This window comes from Pleurodeles waltl, chromosome 5, assembly GCF_031143425.1.
Source record: "Pleurodeles waltl isolate 20211129_DDA chromosome 5, aPleWal1.hap1.20221129, whole genome shotgun sequence".
NCBI lineage: Eukaryota > Metazoa > Chordata > Amphibia > Caudata > Salamandridae > Pleurodeles > Pleurodeles waltl.
The window spans coordinates 359,676,714-359,700,783 of NC_090444.1; the positions used below are offsets into that span (position 1 = coordinate 359,676,714).

The following is a 24,070-nucleotide window of genomic DNA, read 5'->3' on the forward strand; positions in this document are numbered from 1 at the left end:
TAGCACACTGTCAGAATCACTGTGTGATGTAAGTAGTAATTTCAACAATGTTATTTCAATAATCAGTAATGTCATTCATGAAGCCATTTAACAAGTTATGAGTGATGCAATATGGGGAATCCTAAGCGGTGCATGATGGGGGCACAAGTTCAGTGACGTATCTGGTGTATTTCATCGGTTTTAGGGTTTTCTAACATTACATCATGTCACATTCCAACACTCGCTTTAAAGTTCATTTGAACTGCTGTTTATTCAGAAGAATGTGTGTGTGTCTATATATACATATACACACATATACACACACACATTATATATATATATATAAAACCAAGCCAAACAATTGTAAACAATTGTAACTCCGTGGCACTCCAGGAGAGTTATTCGCTTGTTCAGTACAACACCAAAACCACCACCAACGCATTTCAAACAACAGGTCTTTTTTTTCCACTGGGGGGGCATGGATGGTACTGAGTTATTGTACTCTAAGAAAAAAGATTTAAATAAAGACATTGAAGTGACGAGATTCATCCCTATTTTTTCTACTCATGAATTTGCAGTGAGAAAGATCTTGAATATGAACTGGTCTATTCTTAAAACTGATGTTGGTGTTGATATTGGTGTTGGTAAATTTGTTCCTGATACACCGTGAATAACTTTCCGCAGGAGTAGTTCACTGAAAGACAACTTGAGTCATAATATCATTACGAGTAAGTGCAAAATTAGTGACCAACATAGGGGCTTTTCTTGTTGCATGCATTGTAAGGCTTGTCGTAATAGCAGCAGCTGTAGTGAGATCAGGATACCAGGCAGGGGACACAATTTTAAAATCAAAGGTAACTTTAATTGTGAGACGGCCTATTGCGTTTACAGCCTGATATGCCCATGTGATACATGGTATGTGGGTGGCACAATCCATAAAGCAAAGAAGTGTGTGTTGGAGCACAAAAGAGCCATACAACCAACAATATCCTGTGGCCAGACACTTCTTTGAGTCACATTTTCAAAATGGCAATTTATTTAGATTTGTGGTGATCGATGCCATAAAACCTGACATTTGTGGGGGTGACAGGGAATGTAGACTAAGAATTTTGGAAATAAGGTGTATCCTAAATTTCATCATCATCAAAGAACTTTATTTCGGCCACAAGGGCCATAAAAGCACATAGCAATAACACAATAAATATGCAGTAAATATATAATGGAAAATATTAAAAAATAATAAAACCTAAGTGCTCTTCCAGTCTAATTTCAATACATAGTTACTACACCCATCATACAAATAAATATTTTGCTATGTCCTGGCAGTTAAATACTGCCAAATTCGGTTTTCATTGTTGCAAGGCCCATCTCTCTTATAGGTTTATATGGGGGCTGCCTTTACAAATTATTAAAGCGCAGGTTCCCTTTGGGAGCAGATGGAAATATGGAGTTTAGGGTCTCTGAGCTCACAATTTAAAAATACATATTTTAGTAAAGTTTGTTTTTAGATTGTGTGTTTTGAAATGCCACTTTTAGAAAGACGGCATTTTTTCGCTTAATCCGTTCTGTAATTGTGGGTTTTGTGGATTCCCTGTCTGGGTCAGTTTGACAGTTGGGCTGCTTGCACCTCGATCTAGATAGTGACACAAGAGGGCTGGGGTGTAGCCTGCATATCCCGATGAGCCATCTGTGCTGGAGGGGAAGGGAGATGTGGTCACTCACACCTAGCTGGGCAGTGCCTTCCCTCTCACAATGCAGTTACCAACTTCCTGGTGTGTGGCTGGGGTTTGGCCTGGACAAGAAAGTATCTCACAGACACTTGAGACTTTACTTTGAAGTAGGCCTACTTCAGAGGCAGAAAGGGGTATAAGAAAAGCACCCCAAGCCCCTGAAAATTAGATTACTTCAAGGATTCAAGAGGAACCCTGGCCTGTGACCGTGCTGGCCTATACTGCAGTGGCTGCTTCTGCCTGTGCGAGGGGACAGAGACTGGGCTTTGTTGCATTCCTGCTTGAGAAGTGACTCCAAGGGCTTGGAGTAGAGCATGCCTCCTTTTTTGAAGCCTCAGGGACAGCAAAGGCTTCACCAACCAGACCTGAGTCGACTTGCTGTGGGCTCTAGCTTGCCAGAAGGTGCCATTTCAGTTCCTGGACCCCTGGAAGTGAATTCCTGGTGAAAAACCAGTCTAGCGATGCTGGACGCCGCCGTGCGACTTTGCAAAGGACGCCGCTGCCTGGAACCTTGACGCCGCTTACCCCAAGGCCATGGACCTCACCGAACACAACTCCAACTACCCTGTGAGCCGCTACCCTGGAACCACGACGACGCCTGTTCCAAGGCCGTGGACTCATAGATCTGACGATCCTGTAGGCCTCGTGTTGCTGCAACCGCTGATCCTGCCTGATTTAGCTGACAACGGAGTGTCGTAAGTCCAACGTCCGTGACGATCCAACACCATTGCCGCGTCTGCGGCCCTATGATGTCATTGCGACCCTGTGAGGTCACCCCGCGGCTTCAAAACTCTGCTGGACTTCGCATCTGCTGGAACCAAGGGACTGATTTCGCATCCGACGCCACCTCACCTCCACCCCCTTGTAGGGAGGACCTGCCGCACGACCCCGCAGTCCTTCTGTCCCATGCCACTGGAACCGACACCGCATCGGGACCAGCGAAGCTGCTCTCCCTGACTCCGTGCACCGGCCTGTTTTCTACTTGTTCTGAAGGTACTGTATCTGGGGGGTCAACCAACTCCGTGAATGGCGCCATTGGTGTAGTCTTGTACGAAAACAACTCCGTTACGATGATGCATTTTACCCACTTGCAGTGTTTTTACCTCAAATCACTGTTTTCTTGCTCTTAAGTGCTAAATTCATATTTTTAACCATATATTGTGGATTTTTGTCATGTTTGGTCTTGTTTATTTAGATAAAATATTTACTATTTTTCTAAACCTGTGTTGTGTAATTTGGTAGTGGCTTACTGTATTACTGTGTGCGTTGGTACAAATACTTAACATATTGTCTCCGAGTTAGGCCTGCCTGCTTGTGCCAAGCTATCAAGGGCGTGAGTGGGGGTTAACTGAGTGTGATTCGCCTTTACCCTGACTAGAGTGAGGGTCCTTGCCTGGACACAGGGTAACCTGACTGCCAACAAAAGACCCCTTTTCTACTATAATATATATATATATATATATATATATATATATATATATATATATATATATATATATATATATATATATATATGATATATATATATATATATAGAGAGAGAGAGAGAGAAAATTTGAATTGGTATGCTTTATTTTTATGTTTTCACAGGTGAAAATCAAGGGATTAGTGTTCACATTACATAGTTCACTGCAGATATTTGTGATATTGCACCAGTGTCCGCTTGTGGCAACTCCTTTTTTGGTGGGGGGGGGGGGGGCTCTTTATACGTATGGGCACCACTGTAGGAACAGCGATTGAGTTACATTCTTTGGCCTTCCTTGTTACTGGCTTGGTGTGGCGTACCAGAATCTGTAATTCACTAATACTGCGACTCCTACCTTGGGGTTATTTTTGTCTCCACGTTTTCTTTTCCCTTTTCCTTTATTTTGAGGCATTTTGCAATCATCACTATGAAGATGATCTGATACGGACCCACGTTCAGGGTATTAAAAATGGGTCATGGATATTGACCACGTGGGATTTGCTTTGATGGGTGAGTAAGCTCACCAGAATTTGCATGCTGAGTGATCATTGACCCACTAGGGCGAAATTCGTCATTGCTGCAACTTTGACCTCGTGGTTAATGTTATGTTTCATCATGTACTTGTAAGCATTTTGTATCACAAATATGATTATGTACTGACCCAGGCTGGAGTAGGGCTAGGATGTTGATTATGGGGTAAGGTATTTAACATGTTATTTTCATACATATCTCTGAGCAGCATGGGTTAAGCTATTTGACATTTATTTCGGAATACTATGATATGACAGCACTGGTACTAGAACAATCATTTAGGCCCAAACCCTCCAGGAAGTGTACTATTGCAATAAATTACATTTCTTCGATAGTGAAGGTTATGTTACTAATTGTGGAGATTTTGCCACTCAAATTTGGCGGGTATGATGTATATTGGATTTAAAATGCCATCTTACTGCGTTTGATGTTTTATTGTCATATATTTTATACATTTCATTGTGGTGGGAACTACGTTTTGCTGTTTAACTTATACAGGCTAAGATGGTCGCTATGAAAATTGTATGTTTGGCGCTGTTTACCAAGGTGGTGTCCTTTGTTTTTCACTGTGCTATGTTGAAAAACAATGTGTTTGGTTTCATCCCCTTACCGTGAACAAGGCTATGGCTGAAACGCATTGGGAGAAAACATGATTGTGGATTAAATAGCACTTTTGCAGTCTACCATGAGTGTCTGAGTCGTTCTTTTATCATATATATATATATATATATATATATATATATATATATATATATATATATATATATATATATATATATATATATATATATATCGCCAGGAAGTAGTTATATATACTTCAAAGCAAGCTTCCATCATGGGCGAAGCATTTTTTATTTTGCCAATTATTGGCGCCATTTAACAAATCTTCACAAAAGTTTCAAAATGAGTACGCAGCTCACTTAAGTTGCTGAGTGGAAAGTTTCAGGTAAATTAATCAAGCGGTGTCATGAAAAAGAGGGGCAGGGCTAAGCATTTTCCCAATGCAATATCCATAGGAATTTTAGACACAACTACAGCCCGAACCACGGGACAGAATTCTACCAAATTTGATAGAAAGTCAGCTCTTTTGTAATCTGGAGTAAATAGTTCAGTAGTTCTGGAGATATTAAAGGAAAAAGAACTATAGATATCTAGGGATGCAGAGTGTCCGCATATTCCATATGAGATCTGATTGGCTACCAGGAAGTGTTGGCAGCCAACTTGGGACTCGGCTGACAGCCTAGAAAAATCATTACAAAAATGACAAGAGAACAGGGTGGAAATGCCATGACCACCTAGACCTATTGGTGAGGTCCCACAAGGACCCCATTGGGGGCCAAAAAAAAAATTCTTTTTAATTTTACCTCAAATATGTGGTAAAATAAAAAAAAAGAAGTGGGGGATCCCATGCTTGTTTGGTGTATGCTCCCAGATGGGCTTGGTCCCGTGGAGTGGATTATTAATTGTAATGGGGAGAGGGAGGGCACATGTGCCCCCCCAGCCTAATTTCAGCCTCTGGATTCCAGCACCGGAGCCCAGACACATCGAAGGAGGGAGGGGGCGAGCAGCCCCTCTCCCGGAGCTAATAATGGCCCTGGGGACCCCATCCCCAAGGATTGGGCTCCCGCTATGTCCTGGAGTGCCTACCTCAAGGACATATCGATTTCCCTGTTCACATTAGTGTGGCAAGGGAAACCTCTGTTTGCTCTTGTGGGTGCAATTTAAAGCTTCAGAAAAGGCAAGAGCAAACACTAAGTCCACTCCCAGCGGGCAGGAGCAAGACAAATGCTCCTGCCCGCTGGGAGCGGACTTTTCTTCTGGTTCCCTGTCCACTGAGAATTGGGTAGCCAAACAGATTAACAAATTGCTCCTGCATGCTGGGAGAAGCATTTTGTGCATGACAAAGTCCACTAGAGGCGGAAAGCCAGCAGGGACCACGGGCCATTGGGACTCCCCTCCTCGCGGCCCTCCAGCAAAAAGAAATTGGGTGCCCTTGGGGTTAGGAAACCCACAATTTACTGTAGATGTATTGGAGAGGCCCCCGGGGATGGGGTCCCTGGAACCAATACTGACCCCTGGATGGTGGCTGCATGTCCCCTTCCCCTTCAGATAATCAGCCGGCCCCAGGATATGGGGGCTTGGGGTCAATATTGGCCTGGGAAGGGGGCCTTGTGACCCCTCCCCTGTTAGATATTTGCCAGGCCCTGGGGAATGGGGTACCCGGGCCCAAAATAGGCCCGTGAAGGGAGGCTGTATGCCCCCCTTAAGAATAAGGCCTGGCTCCGGGAGATGGGGTTCCGAGGCCCAAAATGGGCCCAAGGAAGGGGGCACCATGCCTCCCTCCCCCTTTTAAATATCAAGTTGGGGTCCTGGGTGGGCTCCTCGGCACCCACCATTTACTGGGTAGGCACAGGCGGATGGGGTCCCTGGGGCCAATAGTTACTCAGGGAGGGGGCTGCATGCCACCCCTTTATAATAAGGCCAGGGCATAGGAGATGGGGTTCCCGAGGCCGAAATCTGTCTGGGGATGGGGGCTGCATCTCCCCTCCTACATTATTTAAGAGATGGGTCCCAAGGGATGGGCCCCCCGGAGCCAAACACAGCCCAGGGAGGAGAGCCACATACCCCCCTTTATCTAAGAAAATGTGGTAGGCCACAGGGGAAAAAAATGGAATTCACTGGAAAAACCAAAAGGTTACAGGGACGTTAAAGTTAAGAAATTAAATCTTAAAAACCTTAGAAATTCGCTAAAAAAACAAAGGTTACAGGGATGTTACAGTTATGTTCACATTTTTCACGCACAAACCATACAAATTTAGCAGTTATAGTTAGTTATCTCAACTTACTATAACTTGTGCCCTAATGTGACTAAAAGTTGCACCCTCGGCATGCATTGCTAATTCCCCATATATTACATCACTCATGGCATCTTCTATCTTCTATGACATCATTAATAATATCAGTGCAACACTTGCTGTAAAATTGTTGATGAGAAAACTGTGCAAGGTGGGAGCACGAGTTATAGTTACCTTAGGGCACGAGTTATAGTTACTTGAGATCATTCTAACTATAAAAGGTGAATTTATATGGCTTTGCACATCTAAAATGTGGACCAACCTATAACATCGCGGTAACCTTTGTTTTTTTTGTGAATATATAAACACCAAGGGTTCAAGTGAGGTTATATTTAGGTATGTACTATCTGACTTTCCATTCAAAAAAAGAAATCCCTAGAAATTCAGTGAAAAAAAATAAAGGTTAAGGGGGCACTATGGCTTTATATTTAGGTGAAAATGTCAGTTACAACATAATGTTTTAAAGTAACAAACCCATGGAAATTTGCCAGTTATAATTATCTGAAATAACTATAGCTAAAACCTCCCACAAGCACTGATAATTACCTCACATTTTACATCACTCATGACATGATCTATGACAGCACTGATAAAATGACTAACATCTGAGACCGCGTCATTGTTCACAAGACTGTGCATGGCAGGCGATCCCTGGCAGGCAGTCAATCCCACACCCCACATTTGGCTGCAGGGCCTGGTCATTTGCGCATGGATTGGCCACAGTTGAATGTAGGGCCACCTGTGTCCACGCTCTACATCCAACTGCCTATGGGCAGCCAAACCAACCCTGCTCAGAGCATGCAGCTGGCCTGAGCCAGGCCCCAAATGCCAGCTCACGTGCATAGCTGAATATAAGCTGAATATAACAGGTGTCATTTTAAGTAAGACAGTACTGTTGACTTTGTCAAAGGGTCAGAACACCAAAATATAAAAAGTGTGCCTATTAACTTTATGAAGGGGTCAGAATATCAACATTTATAAAGCACATGTATTGTCTTTGTCACAAAATGACCAATAATTATAATGAAATGTACATTTCAATAATTTGCACAGTTCACTGTTTGACAAAAGTGATTGTCATTAAAAAAAAATTGTAAAGCTTTAAATAAAATTAACATGACTTGACAGACTTTTTTTTTTTATTTTTTTTAATTTCAAGCTACAGTGTAGCCACAGAATCAACCATAAGGGGATGACGCTGTACTCCAGCTGAAGAGCATAGAGTTCCAGTTCAATCAATCAATCAGGATTTATAAAATGGAGTTAGTTACCCAATAGGATATCCAGGCGCTTGCAGGTCCCGGAGGCTTATTCCAACAACCCGGTCTTGAGGGCCATTCGGAATTCTGGAAATGAGGTGATGGCCGGAGGCACGTAGGGAGGCTGTTCCAGGTTTTTGCTGCAATGTGAGAGAAGGAGCGTCCTCCGCTTTATGCTTCAGTAAATGCAGGGAGTATGGGCAAGTGAAAGGGAGGCAGTGTGTAGTCTTCTCAACGGTTGGTGGAAGTTCAAGTAGTGGTTAAGGTACACAGCTCCTTGGTTGTGTAGAGCTTTGTGTACATGGGTCAGCAACTTGAATTGGTATCTCCTCTGCATGGAGAGCCTGTGGAGTTGCCTTAGGTGGGATGTGATGTGGGCTCATGGGGGAAGGCAGAGGATGAGCCTGGCTGCAGCATTCTGTTGGTCTGAAGTCTCTGTAGGAGGTGTGCAGTGATTCCTACATAGAGGGCGTTGCCTTAGTCCAGTTGGCTGGTGATGAAGGCCTGTGTCATGGTGCGTCTTGTGTGTAGCGGTAGCCACTTGAAGAGCTTACGTAGCATGCGTAGTGAGAAAGCAGGTGGAATAGACAACAATGTGGGATTTCATTTTGAACTAAGAGTGCTTTAAAAAATATAAGGACAGTTCTCCTGGGGTTATGGACACAATAGCGTTGGGAACGTATGTTTTTTTTTATGTTGCTGGGATATTGCTACACTCCCTGCAGCCTCCCCACAACATTGAAAATGTTTGGTGGTTTCCCTGCCTCTCCTAGAGGCACCACAAACATGAAAATATATTATGTTAAAATGGCATAGGACGTTATGGAGCGCTCCTTGCTAGCAGCAGTGAATAATAAATGAGTGGTTCTGATGCTAATTTATTATTCATTTCTTTCTTTTTATGTTTTGTGTGTCCCAGTGCTAGCAATTCATTTTATTAAAAAAAATACCGGGCAGGAGAAAGGTGCCCCACTTCTCTGAGCTTTTATAGGCACTAGGGACCACATCTCCGGGGATGTATTTAATTTTATAGGGCAGGGGTACGTGGCCCTCCTTTCCTGAGCCTTTACAGGCCCCGTGGAACCTATCCTCCAGTGCAATATATATCTTTAAAGGGAGGGGGGCATGATGTCCCACTCCCCAAGACTTTACAGGCCGCAGGGCACCCCATCCCCAGGGAGCTGAAGTCTTTTTTAACTTTTTTTTTTTATGGGGAGGAAGGCGTGTACCACCTGAGCCTTTAAGGGCCCAGGTAACTCCATTCCCCGGTACCTAATGTCTGTGCCCCAGTGCCAACCTCAGGCACCAACAACAAACTACATTGGGGGCCTTACGGGAGCCCCAAGGCCCCGCAGATTCCCCAATACACCAATCCTGGTGGCAGCAGGAGCAGGCATGCAGGAGTAGGTATTTTTCTATGCCTCTATCTAGGTGGGCAGGGTAAAAAGTGCACTCCCACCCAGTGACAGCATTTTTGCAGCTCCCAATGGGTGGGAGTGCACATTTCTTCCCTGGCCACACTCTTGTGTGCAGGGAAACTGTGTTCCAGGAGTGGGCTCTACAGGACATAGCAGGGTAGGCAATCCTGGGGGATGGGGTCCTCAGGGCCTTTAGAGGCTCAAGATGCCCCCCCTCACCTTTAAATATATGTCAGCCCTAGGGTATGGGGTCAGTAGGGCTCAAATCGTCACAGGGAGTGGGCCCCATGTACGCCCCTCCCCAAATCATTATATATATATATATATATATATATATATATATATATATATATATATATATATATAACCTACTGCTGGACGCCAGTAGATAGGTATAGTTAGGACCTAGAAAGCATTTTTTGTTTTGCCAATAACTCTGGCACTGTTTGAAGAATCCGAATAACCTTTTCAAAACTAGTTTGACACTCACTTCAGGTGCTGCATTTAAAGTTTCGGGGTTGATCTATCAAGTGGGGGCTAAGAAAAAGTGAGGCTCCCCATGAAATTTCCCATAGGGATTTTGAACACGACTAGAGCCTAAACCACTGGGCACAATTACACCAAATTTGGCAGAAAGGTAGCTTCTGATCCAGAAAGCGTGCTTTTTCTGTTATTTGATGTAAATGCGTTCAGTAGTTTTGGAGTTATTAAAGGAAAATGAAATATAGATGTATAGGAACGAGCAGCCTCCACAGATCCAACAGTCTGAGTCCTAATATTTGATTGGCTGTCAACACTTCAACTAGGAAGTGGTGGCAGCCATTTTGGGACTAGGACTAGGCTGAGTCCCAAAAATATGTTTTAAAAAAAGGGGGGCATGGTAGGAATACCCTGAAACCCTATCCCTGGTGCAAGGGGCCTCCCAGGGATCCCGCCAGGGCAGAGAAGCATTTTTTTAAGCTTCCGGTGGGGCAAGTCCCAGGGGCATATGCAATGATTATCATTTGGGAGGGGGCACATGCAGCCCACCTCCCTAAGGGGACTTTGTGACTCCGCGACCACCACCTCCATTGGGCTTTCATACATTAAAATACAAAGAAGGGGCCTTTAATGGCTCCAGGGACCACCACCGCCATGGGGCTACACTTATATATAATAGAGGGGGGCCAAGTGGACCCCTCTCTTTGCTGATAAATTGCTCCAGAGACCGTCATCTCTCTGGGGCACACAGGGTGTCAAAAGGGGAAGAGGGCCACATGGCTCCCCTCCTGGACTGTTTATGGCCCCGGGAATCACCACCTCCATGGGGCCAGCCCTGTGCAAACAAAAGGAGGTGGCCACGCCGACCCCGCCTGGAGCCAATTATGGCCCAGGGGGACAGCCATCCCCCAGGGCCGGCTCCCTACCTCCTGAGGTGCCCATCCTCATGAGATAACAGTTTGCTTTCACCTGATGGGAGCTTTGACAGCTCCCATCTAGCGAGAGCAAACTTTAAGTCTGCTCCCAGTGGACAGGAGCAGAAAACTGCTCCTGCTCGCTGCAAGTGGATTTTCATCTGTTTTCTTGCTCGCTGTCAAATGGGCAGGAAAACAGATGAAAAGATTGCTCCTGCATGACGAAACATTTTTAGCTGCTCCCTGCATGCAGGAGCAATGACTGCTCCCCCTGGAGTCAGGGAGCTGGCAGGGACGCGGGGGTCTTGAGGCTTCCCCTGCAGTCCCCATCTGATTCAGATGAAGGAGTTTGCATAGTTTCTCTTAAAAGTACAGAATCTTATGTAGTGCCTGTAATGAGTAGGTTCATTCTTTTAATCTGGTGTTGAGATCGTGATTCTTGCTTTTAACCACTATGAGTATGTAAAATGACCTAGAAGCCCCGATCGTTTGACTCTGCAACATATACCTTAGTGGTATGCAAAGTCTTTCAGCCTTTTTCCAGGATGATGAACAGCTTACTAAAAAGCCCCCGGAGTGCATTTCCAGCTGATTTTGAAGATGTTTTCTTGATGCAGAGGAATATGATCACATTGTCGTCAAACAAAGAAGCACTTACTACGTATAATTAAGAGGAAGTCCCTTGTTTGGTGGAGATTCAGCTCTTTGTAGTCACATCCTCTTCTCTACATGAGGATTTATGTTATTGCAGTTTTCTGTATGAAGATGCTCAAGAAACAATCACTTTGCTAAATTACAGACACACAAGGTCACTGTAGACACTACCTTGGGATCCTATACATAGTGTAGTGTGGAATATGCACTATACATTTATCCAATGAAGTACCAAGTACTAATTAGCCAGTAGAAAGTACTCCAGTTGGGTAGACATTTTGTGCAAAACTGTGGCCTCTTCTTGGATAAATAAGCAGGTCAGGACACATTCTGGCACTGATGCTTATTTCACAAAAAGCAAACCTGAATGGGAATCAATTACAAATATAAATATGAATAAAGCAGGTGCCCCAGTTAAAGCTCTGCTCCCAGCCCCTGCGGACAACCTAAGCCAAGCACGGCAAAAGACTGTGTGTGGCACTGGACTGGATGGCTATTTGGGGGGGTGCCCTGCAGCCAACCTTCTGCTGCGTCCCTTTATTACTTGCAGTAGACCTCCATCCACCCCAAATAAAAAAAACACGTTCTCATAATATATAACTACATTGCATTTCTTTGTCTCATTGTATCCTTTGGATTCAGATTTTTGGCCTGGCTGGCTGTTCTTTTCATGTGATCTGACATCTTCTAATATTATGTATATATTTGATTTTAAAGTATTTTCAGGACTAAGCCCCCAAGTCATCCTGTAATGATCAATGCAGTATTTGTTTTTATGTTGCGGCCAGCCAATCAGAGTGATCAGCCCCTCACTCCTGCAGGAGCTGGATGGGCAAAGGCAGGGAAAACATTGACCAATCAGAATGCTCTATGTGTTTTTAAAGTTGTGCTTGCGGGACTCTGTCCAGGTATAAAAATAATTTTTAACCTTTATTTCTCAAAAAACTACTTAATGTATGAAATTATAAAAAGCATGCCTTCTGGAACAAGATCTAGCTTCCTGCCAAATTTGGTGTAACTTTGTTCAGTCGTTCCAGCTGTAGCGTGTTCGAAATATCCGTGTTCGAATTGCATAGAATTTTTGTGTTTTGAACACTCCCCCCATCATTTATCTCAAGACCTGCTGGATTAATCACCTCAAAACTCTCCTGGAAGGATCTGAGCTAAAAAACGAGCACTCTTTTAGAAAGTTTTGTGAAGATTTGTCAACAAGAATGTTATCAGCAAACAAAAAAGCCATTCCCTATGGAAACATGATGCCACTGCACAATATATATGGAATATATATTGCGCCCTTTGAATTACTTGTACTTTTTTGTAGGCTGCTGTGCAAAAGTCCATTTGTATCACATGTAAAGCGACCTGACAAACTTTGAGGCTTGTTCGCGCTATCTAACCCTACAGAATGAAATAGTCTTCTTACCATCACAAGCCCAAACTGCTGAATATTAGACAGGACCATTTTCTTCTGCCTGCAGAGCCCATAAGCGTTAACTTTCTAAAGGTAATGGCGGTGCGTATACAAAAGTACTGTGTGCAGTTCCCCTGCCTTACCTACCAGGTAATTTCTCTTACTAGTACCTGACAGCCGCGCGCAAGGTAATTAGCACCTCCCCGCCATCCTTGTACCCCTCCACCTGGCAAGCAAGCGTCAAGTCTCTGGTATGTATGACTGAAACGCCCTATCCTTACATCCCGCGCTCCAGCCAGACTGCCTTACCCATACAGGGCACACGAATTTCAGCCTCGTGGGAAGGGAGATTTGTGGTCTTTGAAAGTCTTCTCCCCAAGATGTGCTAGATTGACAAAGACTGCACTTCTATAGTGCTGCATGTGGACTTTTTTGCAGTTTCGTATAGTGCGAACTTGGCCCAAAGGTATTGGAGCGCTTTACAAGAACACAAGTCAAATTACACAACGGATCTTTTTTTTTCTTTTAGGCACGGGGACCTTAAGTGATTTGCCTAGAATCACAGGATGTTGAGCCGACGCCGTGACTCGAATCTAATTCCCAAGTCGTCAGCTCTGGCGGTAAGGCCACATCCTCTCCCCATTCTCACCAACTGCAGAAAGTCACAGATGTCTGAGACTGCAGACCCCGAAGCTTGGAAAGGACCCTAGAAGATGCTTTCTTTACTAACCATACTGCATTTGGCGGTCTGAAGACTGAGCAAGGTGTCCGCGTTCCGTAAAGAAATATAAAAAGCTGCTTTTTCAGTTTTAGTTTTCAGGACTGGTGAATTTGAACCTCATGCGTGCAGATTGTGAGTTCAGCTCTCACTGCGGGGATCTGCATTCACGAGTGCGTTACACGTTTCTATCCGACGAGGGCTTCCTCCGCATATAATCCTTTCATAAGGCGATACACCGAGTACCAATGAAACAGTGATAACCTTTTATATGTATTTCTACGAAATGGCAAAGCTTTTGCAGCTAGCGCTATGAATACAAAGCTAGCGGTTAATAATATTGCCCTGGACTAGCGTGGGCTGACAGCTTTCACTGTTTACCATAACATTTGATTTTTTTGATTTCTTGGGTTATAAAGTTCTCTATCACCCCCTAGCTAGCATTAGTTCGTTTCATAAAATGCATTTTCAAAATTCGAGCGGCCCCTTTTAAACAGATGTTATTGGGGAGAGCCGGCCAGGGACTATTTGGTCAACCTCACTTGAATGTGCTGAAGTTGCTTCATATTATTTTGTTAAATTGCGGTTTGCTCAGAGTGCATCAGACTCCAAATGGAGCATCCTGTTGCTGTTTCTCTGTACTCTATTTTGCCAGGTGACTCTGCTACCCGGCTGGATCCTGAATGATGCTAGCAGATGCTCCACGGTTAATCAGTGCTCCTAATGAAGGGCCTTCACACGAGCATGGCAGTCCACTTGATCCGCAACTGCATTATCTTCAGAAGCACAAACTCTCGGATGCCTGCTTTATGTAAGAGCTATAACTCCCTAACGAGGGAAGGTTTCTTTCCAACCACTAAATAGGGCACTACGACTTAATAAACTAATTGCAGAGCTTGTTAGGCCTGTGTGTCATTGTTGTACTATGACAATTACTAAACTGATAAGTCATTTTGATAAACTCCATTATTTTATGTTAGTACCAAGCAACACTCTAAAAAACAAATAGGTTTTCTGTTTAAATAAGTGTAGAGACAGGGGCGAGAGTCAAGCTAGTTGAGATGAGCATGCAGTACAGTAACAGTGACATCTCAAAGATAAGGTGTGAACGAATTTCCCGTAGCAACAAACAAGCAGTGGCAAAGCCAATCAGGTTCTCCTTGTCAACACTTTTTAATTTCTAGTATTAACTCTGTCAGAAGTTCTGGTAAAGTGGTTAACAGCCATCCTAAAACTATTTCCTATACTTTCAAGATGCCTGCCTGTTTGCTTGAGGTAACACTGCATGGGTCAAAGTGCCAGCCATCTGTAGAGTGTAGAAAATGTTTTGATACTTCAAGATGGCCACCATGGTGCATGACACCACATTATGTAATTTAATGTGGCAGCCAATTTGAAATTATAGAAAATAATGTTTTCATACTTTCAATATGGCCAGCATTTTATGCAATACAATGTGGCAGTCATTTTCGAAGCATAGAAAATATCACATGTATGTAGATGTGCACGTAGGAAGTCTATAATCAACTTACTAATTATGTTGTAGTTTTGCCTAAATGATGGCTGTGTGAAATTTCCACATTGCTATACTCGCCTCTCTCTCATTTGATTTTCTGTTTCTCATTTCTTCCTCTAAGTCGGCATTTATTACTGCTTTGCTGGTTCCTCTTTTATTCTTTCTCTTTCAGTGGATCTCGTAGCCTTCTGTGAGCCTCTTTCTCTGTTATGCTTTCTGTAGTTCTTTTTGTCACCTTATATCCTGATCTCTGTTATACATTGTCTTTCTGTAGACATCCTTTTCACCCCTTTGTCAGGCCTCCTCTCTCAGTTTCTACTACTATGGGCATCACTTTTACCCTGTCTTCGGAACTCTCTTACCTCGTTTATTTTTGTGTGTCTGTTTTACAAACGGTGTCTGTTGTTTTCTTTATATCATTTAATATGCATAGGGGGATCTGGGATAGTATGTTGTATATATTCTTAGACTGTCATATAGGCAAAATGAGTACTGCACTATAGCATGTGGTGCAGAAAAGGTTGTGTGGGGTGGAGTGTTTCATTGGGCAGTGTGTTGACATATGGGTGGTATGATGTACAAGAGTGTGGAATTGTGTCTGTTGTGATGTTACGTGAATTGATGTTTTGATGTAGTGATTTTTTGCAGTGGGTTAGTTTGATGTGGAGTTTTGAAATTTGTGCCGTTGTAATGGGACATTGTTTTTTTGAGTGACTGTGTGTTGCATGATTATGATACGTTATTTTAGGCGTTAAAGATGTTAAGTATTATGGTGCAATACAATGTGAAGTGGTGTTGAACGAAGGGGGTATCTGGATGAGATCTGAAATTGACTTGCATCAATTTCCTGAATATTTAAGAAAATCTCACCACCCAAACTGTGTCACTTTAGAGAAAGATGCACCAAATGTGCATTTGTTGGAGAAGGAAATAAAGACCTGTTATCGTACCAACACATTGCTATGTAAAGAAATCAGATCCAAATAAGTATTACTGGCTTCATGCCACAATCCAAAAACAATAATACAAAGACTGCATTACACTCAGTGAGAATAGATACCATTGTTTAAGGAGAAAACATGCTATAAAACAAATGGAAATTATATTGGAATCGAAAATAGAATGAAAGGTATTACCCACACAGGCCGTTCAAGATCTTTAAGGCCATCATTAGGCACTGTAACAATTTAGGTAATGGCTACCCACAACAGGCAGGGGTGGGTCCTGTGGCCAGTTGGCTACTGAGCCGGGAAAGGGGGTTTTAACATAGGCTTTACATTGTGGTATCTCTGGGACCACTAAAGCTAGGAAGAGGATTCTAACAGTCCATTAATCAAGTTTACCTCTTCCAATTGATGGAGTGGGGCACCAGGCAAGGGGTAGAGGACAAGGTTTATCAGGACCTCCACTGGCAGCCAGAAAGATGAGATGGACATCTCACATAGACAAGGGGAGTTGGGGACACAACAGACCCACCCCTCCTGGTGTCTGAAGGCAAAGTGCAGTTTTTTGACCCAGATGGCATTGATACTTTTCATGGCAGCTGGCCGGAGCAGCTTCATGACTCTTGAGCAGTCTCCGCCCAGTGAGATATCCACAGTGTTGGTCCCCCAGTCCCCGGGCTTCGACTGTCACGGATATGTCACTTCCTCTTGGCAGGCATCCTTCGGTTCCTATTAAGGCGAGGACGTTCCTCCTTTTCTCCACGGAGCAAGCAGCAGGGGGACTGCAGGCTTCCCAGAATTAAACCGAGTCTGGAGGGATGGTGGCACCGCTGCAGCCTGCACAGAACCTTCTTCACGATGAGACAAATTTTGAACACCATTCTGGCTAATTGGGTTAGTAAGTATCCTCTAGCAATCAAAGAGGTTGTGCCTCTTCAATTTGTGGGTGCTCTTTCAATGCTGCTGGTGCATGCTTTCAATGTGATTTTTTCAAGGCGTGGGCATGCCGCCTTGGTGGCCCCTAAAGCAGAGCTCTCAGGTTCCCAATCCTATGTGCAACTTATGCAGTCTAGGTTTTTTTCATTGCATTCTTGGGCTTTGTGCCCTGGTTCTGTAGTGGGATAAATAGAACTGCAAATCCCAGAACGTAAAGATAAAACCTGGATAGAAAGAGCTATACATGCATAGAACTGGCAAACTGCACTGCTATGTTCCTTAAAAGCACTTTAGGCCGATTTCAGTAGATGTGGAATGACTCCAGAGATAGAGAGCACCTACCAAGAGCACGACTATCATAAAAAGAAACAGGGACGTTGTAGGCTTGTCTCTCGTAGTCATTCTACGTCTTCATGAAAGGGATCTGGCTGGCCATCTCCCACCATCCATCAGAGACACTTAGGTTTTTGTGAGAGGTACAGAAAAAGTGAATGTGTAGGCTCAAATGTCCACGATATCCATTAGTACTCAATGTTAAAGGCAATCGTCATATTGTGCAGCACAAGCAAGTGGAGTCCTAAACCCACTTCTTCAGGAATGAACAAGAGACCATGAACAAACACAAACACAAAGGCCTTCTGTGCATGCCTCACCCACAACAAAACCTATTATGGGGTGTAGTATGATTCAAAGCTGTGTGTTGTAGCACAAGTTAGTGTAGCCTGATGTGACGTGGTGACATTTTGTGGAGGATAGTACAGCAACTATGGCTTAGGAAGGTGTGATATGATGTACCATGTGAGGTAGAATGTTCTGGGAAGATGCACTATCATACTAGCACATGTGATGTGGTGTGATAGGGTGGTGTGGTATGGTATGGTGTGATGTCTAATACTGCATATGTAGTGTTATGGTATGTGATATGATGTGCAGTCATATGGTGCCACAATGAATTTTGTCATGTAGTCTGGGATGCTTTAAGGTGATAATGTGAAATGGTGTAGTGCATTCTCATTTGATACACTGCACTGAGGCATGACATAGGAAGGAAGAACACTGTAATGTACAGAATGTTCTGGTGTGATTTGATGTTGTATGGTGTGGGATGGCATGATGTGCTGGTGTGTAATGTGATATGGATTTTATGAAGTGGGAAGAAATAATGTGGTGTGAGAAGATGTGGAAAAGTGATGTGGCATTGAACATGTGAAATGGGGTCGAGTGATATCAGGATCAAGACATGGTGCAGAGACAGATATACCTTTGAAAACAATTGTTTCTGCAGTCTTACGGAACAGCATGAAACTTGGTAGACTGCTGTCTCTATGTGAAGGGCATCCAGGCAGATAATCTATAGGCCCTCTGCCTTTAAATCTTGGCTCGAGAATAGTTCACAACTATTGATTTATGGACAATCACTTATAAAGTTAGTTAACTATTCCTCAACCTACTTTAAGGCTCACCAATGAGCCATCAGTAACTAAATGGCCTTAAAAAGTAATGCGTCTAAAACAGTCAATGTAGAGGCATCAACGGAAGGGAACAAATTTCCAAATTCTTCATGCAAAAATTAGCTTATTCAGCAGATATTGGTATGTCCTGAAGTCTTTTTTACTGATAAATTGGAAGATCAAATTATAAATGGCTTAGACTGTTATGTTATTTAAATATTGAATAGGGTATATGGGTTCTGTGAATAGGTCCTTTGACCTTCAAGATAAACTAAATGAAGATGAATTGATGCAGGCAGAGGTTTGCAATAGAGAATGAAGTGAGTCAGAAATGGTAGAAGGATGAGAGTAGAAGGTGTACTATGAGTTTGAGCTCATTGTTAAGGTTAAAGAATCGGCCGAGAAAGGTGGATGACATAGGAAAAAACTGGGAAGAAAATACGTGTATTGTGGTAATTTTGAAAGAAATGACCAAAGTTAGCTGACCTTACACTGCTGTTCAGAAAGACAGAGTAGTGCTGTTCCAGAAGGAGAATAAAATCGAAGGGATTATGTTAGATTGGACATAGAAAAGGAATTTAACTTTGTTGATGTTCAGGGTAGAGGGGTATCAAATAACACTCACAGGACAGAGTAATTAACCTTCTTAACGTGTGGGTATTAACTAACACTAGTAATCAGAGATTATCAAAGCTGCCTGTTTTAACGTTTGGGAAAGTATTGGCTTTTTTTCTCTTAACCACACAGCCTGTCAAGCCCTCTAAAGTAACTGTGCACTTCTATTACACATAATATGGCCAGATTATGGGCAGATTAGCAAATCACTGAGGTGCACCACGGGCAAGTCATGATAGGTATACCGAGCTCGCGCTTACAGGATTGGACCACTGGCAAGCCACAGCCCAGTAGACACAGAAGCTCGCATGGTTCCCATCTTTGCCTTATTAAACTCTTGTCCCTTTACGGACGTGCATATTCCCCTGCAGCCTAGAGAATGCTCGCCTCCTATCCAAACGTGTGGGCACAGGTGACACACTGTATAAGGATGAGAGTTACCTATTGGTAATAAAATAAAATCGAAAATTATCTGGAAAAGCATACATTCCTGGACAGAAATGTGTTGATAAAGCACAGGATTGAAATATTACAACGTATGCAGCTATATTCATGAGCAAGGCTTGACTGCTTTCTCTCAAAAAATGTTACTAAAGTAATGAATCTTTCTCGGATGCCGTCTACTGTGTCTTGTTGGCAGGCTTTTTCTCTCTTCTTGATAGTTGAAACATATAATTAGACAGATGATCAGCCAATATATTGTTTAATTCCTGCTCTTTGTTGTTTTTTTCCTTTTCAATCAGTACGTGAGACTTGGTTATTTATCAGCTTCCCCGGCTTCTTGCTTTTTGTGAAAGCTTTTTGCACTCCAGTCACTAGTCCTCTGGTTGGCCTCTTAATGTGCAATGCAAAATTGAAGTTATTTTTGCACATTTGTATTTCAGCGGCTGCCGTTGCAAGTAGTGTGATCAGCTAATGGTTTTGTGTTGTGTCAAAATCAGCACTGCCTCATTCGTTGGCAAGAAATGTAACTCAGTCTGAACATTGTTTGTTGTAAATGTCAGACACGTCAGGGGTCTTCCTGGCAAAACACTGTCACTGACCGTGAATAGAGAGGATTTGCTACTTTTAAAGTTTGCTGTTAGACAAGACCTTTTACATATTGTAAATTAACGTGTGTTATACACTTAGATATTCTCACCTTTCTTCTCCCCACTACAGCATACAGCATGGGGCAGAACTCAGTCCACTTCAGCAATGGGCTAACTTCAGAGTTATGGTACTCCACCATTTCACAGGGACCATATCCACACACCCTTCAGTGCCCAGGACTAGTTATGGCCACGTGCTTTTTGTGACCCAAAACATATTTTTGCTTTTAGTCACTTTTTTAAATATATGCGTGCAGATCGGCAGCTCCCTCAACAATAAGGTTTTACAAAAACAATTAGCATTGACAAAGCCAAAAGATCGAAACCTATTGGCTTTGCCAATGCTTGTTTCAGTATTTTTCAGCCCATACATCAACATTTCATTGAAAATGTTCATATTTCATTTCAATATTGAGCTTTAGCACTGTCTCCGTCACTTTATCTTCTATAATTGCTGCATTGTACCAAGTTTGTTAAGCTGGTATTTTTTTTTTTACTTCAGTTGTTTAGATTTTTTTGTAATGCAGATCTTACAGCTCAAAAACTTAAAAGTTGCTGGGATGGAAATGCATGGTAAAAGGTAAGTACACCTCCAATGAAGGCAAACAGCATGTAAAAATGGTATCATGATTTTAGTTTTAGCCCTGCACGGATTTCAGTCTAGTCCATGACAATGAAAGCTCAAAGACCAGTCCAGTGAGGTTTAAGCCTGGCTATAACAATGCAAGGTCCAGGACCTGCCCTGGGCGTGGCGGCCCTCATAGTAGACAGTGGAGTATTGCCCCTGTGTTGGTTGTGTCATATAAAGTCATGCTACCAGTACACCGTGTTTGTGATTTATAGTGTGACAAGACTTTTTTTGTCAGTAAAAGGGCAGCTTACTGAAGGTCTCTTGGGTAAAGTTCCACTGTTATGTGCAACCAAGAAACCGGTGCTGACATCCTACAGAGATATCAAGTGTATGTATGGTCGCCTTGCCTCTGGTACTACTGCAGCACAAGACAGAATGTTAGACAGTATTGTCACACAGTGGAAATATACCACCTGCATCCCTGTGACTGAATGGTGGAAACCCAGATATGTGAGAAGGATAGACATAGGGCTATCTTTAGAATTCCCATGAAGACTTTTGTTTGTTAGCATGGCCTGCAGATAAGGTCTTCCTGAGCACTGTCACTCAGTATTTGGTTGGGGTGAAAGGAAGACTGCAGTTTTTGTTGTGCAAGGTAAGGATGTTTGGAGGCCAGCCTTGCATTTTTATCTATCTCTAATTACTGCTTCAATTAGGCTGATGACAGTCAGGTGGAGATACTTCGCACCTCATTGTGGCCATGTTAGGGTGGTCCTGCTTGGAGCCAGCCCCAGTGCTACTTGCTATAAGAATCATCACTTTACACAAAGGCTGTTCAAACCCAGAAAAAAAAAACATTTAAAAAGGAACAAACCCAAACCAGTTCTGAAGCATGAGACTGGATCTACATCCCTTGCCTGGAAAATGTGTATAAAAGTGAGATATAAACCACCCCCCTTTGTTCCGTGTTCTTCTTGACCATGGAAGGGAGTGCTCCACAGAATGTGCTACTAGAGTTGATGCTTGTCTGACAGCTAGTCTCCTAGAAGAGAGGGGGAATTACCTGAAGTTAACACTTTCAGATGAAGGAACAGGTGGACTGCCTAATGAGCCTAGGAGCCTTTTGGCCCAAGATGGGTGTGCCTGGCCCTGCACGAGGAGAGACTATCCAGGACAAGAAGCCCATCATGAAGATCGCCAGAGGCAACAGGCAACCCAAGAGACTGTTTAGAAAGTGTCTTGTGCTGGAAAGGGGTCCCCCAGCCTCTCTGTGTAGTTCCAGGAGTTAATTGTACCAAGTCTGTAACGGACCGTACAACCCAGCAGTCTGCGGTGGAATCAGAAAAAAGATACTGCTGTCACCAACAATGAGAATCTTTCAGTCTCCGCTGCAGCAGAGAATCCTGATTGGCCCCGAGGCCGCAAATGCTCTGCAGTCCTTGCCGCAGGACATTCAGCGTGAAGGTCGCAAATGCCGTCGTCAAATGCGGGTTGGAAGTCAGCTTCTGTCGTACATAAAGTCCCTCACCCCCATGAGGAACCTACAAATCTTGCCCTGAAGAGAGGCCACTGACCTGGCTTCCGCTGCGGAAGAACAGCCATGCTGTATGAGTGTTTGCAGTGATCTTGGCTGTGCAGTAGATGTGGGTTACAAGAGCTTAGTCTGCACAGAGGAACAAGAGACTGAGGTGTGCAGGCGAGCCTACATGCCTGCCAGAGTTTATTGTATCAGGTCTTCGGCCTGAGGTTTTTGATCTGGTCAGAGAAGTACCGATTCCAGGTTGCAGAACCAAGGGTCCTGGCACTGGGCGCCGTGCAGGCACGGACGGGCACTGATGGGCTTGTGCAGTCATGCAATGACCTCCATTAAGTAGGTCCTGGGGGGGCGGGTCATGGATGGTGGGGCAGGTGCAGAGCAGGAAGGAAACCTCAGGACGTGGGGGGGGCCTGACCGGGGCAATAAAAGAGCCAGAAGAGTACAGGGGAGGTGGGGGGACCTCAAGCAAAGGTCAGTTAGGAGGCAGCAGCCAGGGGGCAGGGGCAGAGGCAGCAGTGGCACTGTACTGCAGGAGCTGTATACCGCTCAGCAGCAGTGTCAGGGGAGCTGGGGAGGCCTGCTCAATGGGGTTGCACAGCGACTGCCATTAAGTAGGTCTGGGGGGCGGGAGGGGTGCAGAGTAGGAAAGAAACAGCAGGAGGTGGGGGCAAGAAAAGAGCAGGAAGAGTGCAGGGGAGGCAGGGGGCCTGAAGCAAAGCTCAGTTAGGAGGCAGCAGCCAGGGGACAGGGCAGAGGCAGCATTGGCACTGTATTGCAGGTGCTGTACAGCAATTAGCAGCAGTGTCAGGGGAGCTGGGGGCCTTGCGCCTTTCTAATAATCCAAACATTTCTGTGTGATGCAAACATATAGGGAAAAAGTTTCTCTATAATTGTGTCTTTCGCCTATCTTGTGGGTGAATTACCCCTGAATGTCCATGTCTTTGTTAAAAAAAAAAAAAAAAAAAAAAACATAAGAAAGAAAAACACGTTTCATGTGTTGTGGCTCATCACAGGAGCTTGCACACAAGCCCTTCCAACTCTGGTCTTGTAGTTCCACTTTTTGCTTAGGACATTGCCACTGAGTCCGTTCTGGGTGACAGGAATCCTGCCTCCAAGGAGTGTTCGCTCCCTCATCACAACCCCATCAATCCTGTTCCCTTGTTCAATCCATGACCATATGTGCCACCTAAGAGGCAGTCTACAGTAGGATTCGAGGGCATACTGCAGGGTTTAAGGAGCCTGGGATTCGAGGATCTACCAAACGATTTCCAAATGCAATGATTCCAAGGCTTTACTTCAGAATTTAAGGATACCACAATATAGAATTCGCATCCAGGGTGTGGCCAGGTGTTTGACTTTCCTCTTTGCCGATGACAGAATGCCTTGGCTCAGATCTTCTGTGTTTCCCTGCGTAGATTCAGCTCTTCACCTATGCTCTTGGATTTCTAGTTGAGAATATCTTCAAGCCAGACATCCACAACATCTTCCTAAAAGATTTTTGTTTGTGATGCTTCTTGGAATTCCTTCATCAATGCTGACTCAAAGGCTTTCCTTGCATCATTAGAATTAATTTACCTCTTCTAGCACTGTCTTCTGAGGTGTCAGATTAGAGGTAGCTAGGAAGATGTAGACATTGTTTGATTCGGGGCGCCATTTGGGCCCTGCATCCATCTACTGGGATTCCGTCATTCCTGCAGCAACTTTTAGATCCACAGGTTGGTGGAGACTTGAGTCTGACGTCATGCAAGTAGTTGTGTCTTACTCCAAGCTTAGGAGTTACTTACATATGAATTTGCAGGAGTACGATGTACTTATGCATAGACAATAATATTATGATTTACAAAGCTTTTTCCTAGGGTAATCATGTTTTACTCTTGGAAATACTTGATTATGGATTAACACCTAGCTACTTACAGAAACTGCTTTGGAAACTGGGCCTGAATCTAAAGATGCAATTCACTTCTAAGACAGGAGTAAGAAACAACCACTCCTGCA

General features: G+C 43.7%; 1 protein-coding gene across 4 annotated transcripts in view; it reads right to left on the reverse strand.

Moving 5' to 3' along the window:
* Nucleotides 1-24,070, reverse strand: part of MACROD2 (mono-ADP ribosylhydrolase 2) — a 5,612,477-nt gene that overhangs the window by 4,591,212 nt on the left and 997,195 nt on the right. The window lies entirely within an intron of this gene.